We start from the raw sequence: 9,870 nt of genomic DNA, 5'->3' as shown, positions 1-9,870 counted from the left end.
CAAAAGAATGTGATAAAGAAAAATTTTGCCCACCCTTTAAGGTTACATCCACAGCACCCCTTTAAGGCTGGCTGGAGAATTGCTCTGAAGGTAAGGCTTGTCTGTATTCTATAGTGTAAGACCACAAGGAAGCTTCAAGCACAATAGGAAAAAGCCCTCTAGGAATCTCCATGGCCAAAAATGCTAAGCACGACTATTAGTTCCCAGCCTTCACTGAACAAGACATCAATGAGGTTGCTGTGTGCATGGAGGGCAGGCCCTACATGGTAATGAATGGACTTCTGCCACTTCAGAGCAGCGCAGACATAAAATCAGGCATTTGAGAGTCTTTGTGTTCCCTTATTTTCAACAATAAATTACTCTTGCCACCTGAAATTGTCCATACATTGATGGTCTTGTGCAGCCTTAAGCAACCATTATCCTACCTGATTTGAGTAGTTTGGCAGCTACCAATCTTTTGCGGCTCACAAACCAGGAATTTCCAAAGCAAAATTCCCTCATTGAGGGGATACTTCACATCTACTAACTGCAGAGACAAACAGTGGTAGCACTGAGTTTATCACAAAGTAAAACAGACATGAACATTTAAATCAAAAAACAACTTGAAGAATGGTGGTAGTGTCTCATTTATAGAAGTGGCCAAGTGTTTATATTTCCTGGGTAGAGGGAGGTCAGGTCCTATAACCTTCTCAGTCTGACAGACTCAGTTCCATATTTCACAATTCCCAGGAGAGTGCTCGTAACCTCCAGTATGCAGGCTGGACTGAGATCCCTCTCTTGTTGCTATTCAGCTGTGCACCAATAATGCAAAATTCCTGGGGGAAGAAAGAATAGCCATGGGAATCTGACTTCACAGACCCTTGGTAATAAAAGTACTTATTTGGAACTAGGGTAAAGATTTACAGTCTTACACAATGTCTAAATAAAATGTTTAAGCAGAGGCATCAGATGAGGTTTCGGCTTCATTCCCTTCTTCAGGATTTCTTAGCATCTCTTGTAAATGCTGCTTCTCTTGAACCTACCCTATGCTTCACACTGATGCTATAACTGAGAATGATGTTACACATAACAGAAGTGATTTGGTGGGAGACTGGAAGGAAGTTTCTAACCTTGCTAAAAATATTTTGAGGCCCTTACATGCCGAGGATATGTGACAGAAATAAAGGAAATATGTACAATGGAATGTAGATGATTGCCAAGGTTTGTAGGAAGAGAGATTATACTCTATTAAACTAACAACTGCAATAAGGAAAAAAAGACAAGTTTTTTGACACATAAGTCCTTCTTGCATTGCTTAAATACTTAGATCATATACAGGGACCTACTGCTATTACTACAAAACAAGTGGATTTCACTCACTTTCAGAGTTGGGAATAAAATGCAGCATCATTATGCAAAAGGAAAGGTTGAGAGATCATGGAGAGAAGGGACACAGTAAAGGGACATGAGGAAACAGTCACAGCTGCAGCATGGGAAAATACAACTCAATATAGGGAAAAAAATGTATCATGATTAAGCAGAGCAATGACTTGCCCAGAGAGGCTGGGGAATTTCCATCTTTGGAAATTTTCAGAACTTGAGTGGATAATGCCCCAAGCAACCTGTCCTACCTTTGAATTTAGCCCTATTTGAGGAGATTGGACTAGATGAGCTGCAGAGGTCTCTTTCAAGGCTAATTATTCTGTGATTTTCAGTAATCCACCACTGTGCAACAGAGAGATGTACACACTACTGCCAGCCATAATGTGCCTTAATTTGTTAACCACTAAGTGCTTGATACCACAAATTTACAAATCTTAACCTAGTCTTTTATATGCATTGTTTACATATATTTTTATGCCAGACTTTACCATAATTTTCAAAAATTAAATTATATGCTTGGTATTATGCTTAATGTTAGCTGTTGGAATGATTTAAACAAGATCAGCAACACGAGTCAATAATTTGGTACAGAAAGTGAAAATTAACTCAGCAAGTTGACATTACACCGAGAACTGTGGATAAGCAGAATATGTCACCTAAATGGAAGAAACCACTTCAAAACACACAGTAACACTACTACTGCTAGTTAAAGTGGCTATAAATTTTTAATCATCTCAAGATAGCAGAATTACAGTTCAAATTCATATGCCAAGGAAAACCTCCCTTCAGCAGAAGAATTATTAATAATAAGATGACACAGAGGTTCACTATTAAGAATGAAGAATGACACTTGCAGAATAACAAATATAAACTCACAGAGTATTTAAATTTTCATTTGTTGTTCCCTATCTACGTACCAACTATGCTGTTCATGATCCGAGCCCAGGTTTGTGTGTTACACGCATTTCCTGTTACATTGAACTTATTTCAAAATTCAGTTTTGTTATTCTCCCAAGACCTATCCCCTTCATTCACAATTGCTTTATATTGTCATTGTTGAAACAAGATTAACAGAGTTATAAGAAACTTTCGTCAAATGATAATAAAAAGGAATAAAAAGGAATAAACTTATAGGTTTAAAGGGACTAGCATATGGTATTACAAACATGTTGACATAGTTTGATATACACTATATTATGCACATGCACTCAGACACATCTTGCTTTAATTTCTTTGCCTTTCTTCACCTTGACAGAAATAAATACCAACTAATGCCTCAAACAACCTTTATAACCTCCTGTACACAAAATTTATTGTCTGAAAAAAATATTTTAACCTATTAAAAACAGGACATAATTTTCTCAGTTCCCATTTTTTAAGACTCTGAAAATAGAGTGATATATTTTAAAGGGTACAGAACAGTAACAGTGACATTAATCTGAAACTTATCTTATATATTAATACAATTGCTAATATAATAAATATGAAACTTCCAGATACATATTTATGAATTAGGAGGAAAGGCTCAAGTCTCCTAAAATTTAAGAACTCTAGTAGTAACAACACGTAATGTTGCATTCAGTTATGTCCTCTGTTCAAATTACAGATGCCCCTGTATTTGGGAAACGTTATGCCCAGGTCACATTCCTGTGTTTAACTAAGTTTCAAGTATTTAAAGAAAAGGGAGTGACTGTGGAGTTTTTTGTTTCTGCATGTTCTGAAGTGTCACCATTTACTGCCACAGGCAGAATGGCTATATTTAACTAATAATGACAGCAGTTGTCATTAGATTTTAAACTCACAAACACTAGTCTGACATATTATTTTAAGTATGTCTTAATTTTAAATTTGATTAAAATTACAAACATCTCATCTTCTCTGCCAATCAGCATACTTCATCCCCTTGCCCTGAACTTTTCTATGAACTCTTCAGGAAAACAGGTTAGTAGTGTCCTTTTAAACTACAGAAGGCCCCCAGACTGTGAAAAGACTTTTATGTGCTTTTCACAAAACACAAATAAAAATTTAGGTTCATCAATGAATGATGACTGGTTTTCACTATGTTTTGTGTGAGAGGAATCTGAAATCTAGAACTTACTTTACAAAAATCGTATTATATTTCCTTTTAAATAATGAAGTTACATTTTACTTTGGGAAATAATTGAAAATCTGTAAATGATTAGCAACTAAAACTGCTAAAGTTAGTCTAACAAACAGGGAATCGATACTAAAAATTAAGGAAAAATTCCTATGATTATACTTGAGCATCCCAGAAGCAATGAAAATTGTTTCAAGAAATCAAAAATTTGATGTTGGTACAGTTTGAAAGAAAAAAAATCACATTTGTTCATGTCATTTCATATGAATTCTTCCCTTATTTACACTCAAGTAAACCTGAAATTATTTGGGGAATTAAACAGGTGTAAATGCCAAACGGAATAAATAAAATAAACCCAGAAGAGACTGCAGCAACAATGCAGTATGATAAAAACATATAGAGACTGGGTGAAAGGGTAAGACTCTGGCTGTGCACCTCAGCACAGAGAGAATGCCTCTTAGCCATCAGTGCTCTGTATTTATCTTCCCCACTCCTTTCAGATTTTTCTCTTGAAATTACATTTACTGGGTCTAGAATGACAATGGCTGGGAGACTGCCTCATTCTGCATTGGGATTAAGTTCTACATTCTGCACAGCTGGCAAACAATTTTGGTTTGAGCTTTTTTAAATGAGGGGTCAGAGATTTAATGATAAGTTATTTTAAACAGATTCTTACTGCAATCTAGAGGTTAGTGGGGATACAGATCTCTGTGTTTTGCACTTTAACGTTCCTGCTTAGTGCAAATAAAGGAAACTAAGACAAAGGTTCTACAGGCCAAGATTCTTAACTGTTGTTATGTGAAAGGCATGGGCAAAACTTTCTTACAACCCCTGGTTCTTTGTACCCATAAGGATGTCTCAGAATTTACCCTGGATTTGTCTTCCAGGGTAACGCTGGAAGCATGTTAGGACAAGTTCAACTACTTATTAAACAGAGCTGTACTTTTCACATTTAATTCACATTGTTTCAGCCATACCTTATGGTTTCCATGTTCTTTTATTCAAACACAATTTTGGAAAGTATTTTTCCAGTCTAGAAAATAGCAATATTCTTTTTTGCTAACTTCTGTACCATAATTATGGTATCTACTGCCGTAGATATCATAAAAATATACAGAAAGATATCTTTTCACATCCAGGGCATTTTATAGCCTAAGGACCTAATGCAGAAGTCTGTGGCGGAAGCTGTATCCTCTCTCTTTAAATTCAAGTGGATTCTGGGTACAGCATCAGAGTCTGTGCCCCCCAAAACACAGTACTGACACCTAACTAATACATCATCATCTTACTCTCTGGCTGCCCTAAACAAAAATACAACATGAAACACAGATGTTCAGGAGAAACTGTAATAAAAGAATAACAAATAGGGCATTGGAATGTAGCAGATACTGTAATTTCATAAAATCAGTTCTCCTTAATAGTGGAGGCTGTATATAATGGGTTTAGTCATCTCTGTTTTGTTTGTTTAGCTGCATATTATAATGGATGTTTACTGGTTATACTGGTTATCTAAACAATTCAATTTGTATAACTGATCTTATTCTTAAGTAAATTTTGATTTACAGCTTTTAACTGTTAAAAAAAATCCCAAACAAACTATTCTTGAAGAAATGTTCCCTCTGGTGATTTTTCTACCCTGACTAATTTGCCTTATATGGTTTTATATTTTATACATATATATATATATATGTGCGTGTGTGTAAAGTATTATCACTTGGCTGTCAGTTTACACTTCTAGTGTCTTCTCTCACTCCATAATGCCTATTGGTTGCTCCCAGAACTCAAGCATCTGATCAATCCGTCATGGTGGAAAATGTCTTTACAAACCAGTAACATCATCAAGCTGAAGTATATCGCAGGGGTTTCTTATATTTCTTAACAAACTACCAAAGTTAATAGACAGGAGAGTAAAGCCTAAGACAAGGAAAGAAAGTTAAACCCTGACAACATACATTTGAAATGGTTATTGTGCCATCAGTAAACTCCATTTATGTTGTCTGGAAAAACGTATTTATCAAAATCTACTGTGGAAGCTCTTGAGTGAACACTATACGTACCTTTTCTTCTGGTGCCAAAGGAAGCAGTAGAATTTGCCAAGTGAAAAAATCTAAAGGAGGAAAAGACACAGCATATTAAAGGTGGGATCTTACCATTAGATTCCTGTATAAAAAACACCAAAGACTTCAATGCAATTGAGTGGCCAGAAGGGAGACTTCAATATTGTGAAGGGTTCCAAAATAGGTCAGAAATGGTCACACTTCAGATTTTGAAAAGGTACGCACAAAGGAAAGGGCAGTAAGAATCTTAATGATAATTTGAATCTAAATTTTCTGTAGTAAAATAATAAAATTAAGTTTCTGTCAGAAACCCTTAAAAAAATATAGGCATCCCTCTCATAGACGTGGCTTTTGTCATTCTAAGTTTCAGGATATGATTGAGATATTTTCTAAGCATTAAATTCTATTTTGATACACGATGATTTGAGAGAGAACTTCCATATCTTACAACAAATCTCTGCTGTATATCTTGAGATCTTTAACTTCTGTTATAAGATGGATAAGCTCATAATATGAGATACATATTTCTGCATATTTTTATGTATAGTTGTTAGAGCATATTCCTTTTCAGATCAAATTTCCAGTACAAATGCATTGAAATAATAGCATATAATACAGTAATTACAGGAAAATTTGTAATAAAAGGTGTTAACTTCAAGTTCATAGCAGAGGCGCATCTTTTCTGAAAAATAAAATGTGACAACTTCAGTTTTTACGTGTTGATCAGAAAAAGCCCTCTATTATTTAGAAAGCTGCTTAGAATTGAAACATTTCCAAAACAGTCAATAATCAGAATGGTAAGAATCCGTCATTTCACTGATACGTGCTCCTTGTAAGAGAGATGTCCTATTTTAAATGTATTCACATACATTCTTGTCAATTCAAACCTGTCTTGGTAAATTACTTCATTTTGTGGATCACATGATACCTAAATGTTATTAAACAAAAAAATCTTTATCTCTTCATTTAAATACAGACCTGCAATGCAGCATTAAGAACACTAAATACGGATTACTTTTTCTAGTGGCCTCCTTGTCACTGCAATAGTGAAAGACACAAAAATCTTATTCATTAGTTTTAGTTTTACTTTTAGCACACAGTACTGGAAACATTTTCATCCTACAAATATAACACTAAATGAAAGAGTACAGCTATTTTGGCTCAGTAGCAAAAAAAAAGTGAACCAATCTTATGTACCATCTTATGTACCAATTGCTTTCCTATCTAGTGTTCTTTTACTACAGTGATGTACAGAATGAGAGCTGGAGATAGGTCATCAACAATGCTCTGCACCTGGGTAATAAGATGTATTAATCAGATGAAGCGCCTATGTGATCAGCGAAGTGGACCATGCTCCATGCAGGAAATCCTGGTCAATATGACTTAAAAAAATATGTGAGCGTGGCATATCAACAACAGCATTTAGGCCAAAATGCTGTCCTTAGGAAGTGATCCAGTTTAAGATCAGCACAGCTAAATTAGGTGTCTACTTGTAAATAATCTATATGTGAGCTAGTCATCTTAGTTCCCATCATAGTCAGTGGAGCTCTAGTAAGTCTAGCTGTATAAATGCTTAGCTTCGCTACTCTGAAGGCTCCTGCAGAAATCACTGATGTTACTCCCAGTAGTACAGCAAATTGGACCTGAGGATAATTGGGTTTGGATTGCAGTCTAAGTCCACAACTGATTGACCAGCCAAAACTCCTTTGTCTCCAAATTAGTAACTCTGAAGCAAGATCAAGGTAAATGGCAAACACAGAAACTGAACAATTACTGAATGAAAGATGAAGTTTAGAAGAACCCATGTTTCCACAATAGCATGACTGATAAAATGCACAAACCTTTTATGAAGGAGTGATAGCCAATTGATTGTTTTATTGGGCAAGGTTGCTAATGTCACTGGAATGAAATTAAATAGAAGGAAATTAGTATCAGCTTAAGAAATCAGTAACTAATGAAGAAGAAATGAAGCAGCACACTGGAGACACCTGAAGCTCAACTGCAAAGAGGTATAGGGGTACAATAAAAGCATCCAATATATTTGAAAATTCAGTGACTGCTACCTATATAAGTCTGCAAACAGGCACTGAAGGACATTGTCTCCTATATATTTCCAGTGAAAAAATAAATTAAATATGACCATTGACTGTCACCATATGTAAATTACTTGGAAGAACAACATACTACAGAGCATTAACTCTTTGGCAGTTCTGCAACACACTAGTTCCACAACGTCCCCCAAATATATGTTTTAAATACTTGAGACCTGATACTTTTTTTGCTAAACTTCTGTTAGAATGGCACCTTAAAACTGATATCACATGTATTTATTATAAATATTGAATTAAATTAAGACAAAAAATGGCTTTCAATTTTTATCCAAGATCATGCAATTTGACAACTTATGTTTGAATCCTTATCCATTTAAACCAAATCTTAAGTTTTAACATGTCAGAAAGATGAGAAGGTGAATAAATTCAAATAAACCAAGACATCAACATCACTGGGAATTGTGTTTTATCCAGGTATTTATACCACTTGAAGCAATTAAAGTATAGGCAAGATGATAAAATTCTGACAGACTTTGTGATTTATACAGTACTTGCAATATAGGTTTCCATGAAGGTGCTGATCTTGCAAATATTTATGTGCAACTACAAAAAGTCTGATTTCCACAGGATCACTTGTACATATTTGCAGAGTTAGGGCTTTAGAGTGTGTCACTGATCTTCCATTCCCACGCAAAAAGGATTTGTTATTGACATTTGACCTTGTTATCTATGCATCAAGGATGCAAAGGCAGCAATCAGTATGTGTATACTAACAAGTCATACTACTCTATGCTCTCTTCTCAGTCTTGGGCTAGAGAAAGAAAATGAAAATACATACTGCCTATGTCTTTATACATCCTTAAAATCCATCTTTGATATATTGTAGCTTTTCTAAAATGTGTACATCGTTCATTCATACTATGTGTAAATAAAAAAAAATATAAGCAAAAAAAGTACTATGGAATGTTATACAGAGAGTTTATGAATATTTTCATATCAGTTCTGATTTCTGAGCACATGCAATCCCTCACGATTAACTGTCATTTTGCCATTCTATTAAACTTGTAAACAGGGATTTTAAAAGGCCTATTTTGTGGTGTTGGTGGCTTTTCTACTTATAGCAGTGACTTTTTCCTGTTATACTTACCCTTTTAATGGACACACAATATGTTACTCTGTGCCCAAGCTCACCTACTCTTTCTTTTCTCAAAAGACAAGGCACATCTGCCACCTGCTCTAGTCTGTGTCCCAGCAACAACTGTCGAGCAGCAAAAAGATTGATTATCAGTCAAAAACCATTCAACAACACCAGATTTTGGTAGGTTAAGCTTGCTGATCCAGCAAGAGATGGTGTGAAATTTTCAGTAACGTGTGCCAACATTTTGGTGCTAAAAGAACAGCAGTGCATGTCACAGTGAAACACAGCCAAAGATATGCAGACAAAGCACAGAAGTTTTTGTTTTGAACTTGGCTTGCAAGAGGAAAATGAGAGAAAGAAAAAAAGGCTCGCTTAATGAATTTGAAAATCTGTCATAACACTCAAGTCATACGCATGGAGAAACTATAGGAGTACCAGCGAAGACTTTGTAACAAATTATAGCAGCTCCCATATAAAAATACTGCAATAATAGGATAGTTTCAATGATACATGGAGTACCAATAGCAGTTTTATCATACACTTTTGCAAGAATAAATACAAAGATCTGTGCCTTTTACTGAATATATAGGCCATTCATTACAGCCATTCCAGTGAATAGATCACCTGCATCATAGACAGAATAATTTTTACGTTATAAACAACAGCTTATCATATAGAAAATCGATTACGTAAATCATAGGCTTACTAACATAAGTTTCATTCATTAATACCTCCATGAATATGTAAACATACCTTTATTTACAGGACTTATACCATAAAGGCTCTACTAATTAATATTAGATTTTTATGTGTCTAGAGAGAGCTATGTGGTAGTCATTTTATTAGGCAAATAGCCAGTAATGAGTACTATATAGATATCTTCCTGAAATGTATTTGTACTAAGTAATATCAGTCTGTAAAAAAATTAGTGAAAGATCATTTTAATATTTTGAAATTCAGAATGAAATATTTAACACTAAAGTATGTCTCCTAATACTTCCCAAGATAAAAAAAAATTGAATTTAAAAACCATGTAGAAAAATAAAACCCAACACTTGTTTCTAAAGGAAAAAAAAAGTGCCCCAAAGTGCAAAGAAACATATATGTAAAATATATATGACATATTTAAAAAAATACACACACTGGTTGATTGATTTGTCTTTT

Source organism: Phalacrocorax carbo, chromosome 5 (genome assembly GCF_963921805.1).
Source record: "Phalacrocorax carbo chromosome 5, bPhaCar2.1, whole genome shotgun sequence".
In the NCBI taxonomy this organism is placed as follows: domain Eukaryota; kingdom Metazoa; phylum Chordata; class Aves; order Suliformes; family Phalacrocoracidae; genus Phalacrocorax; species Phalacrocorax carbo.
Note: the sequence above shows the minus strand (reverse complement) of the source record.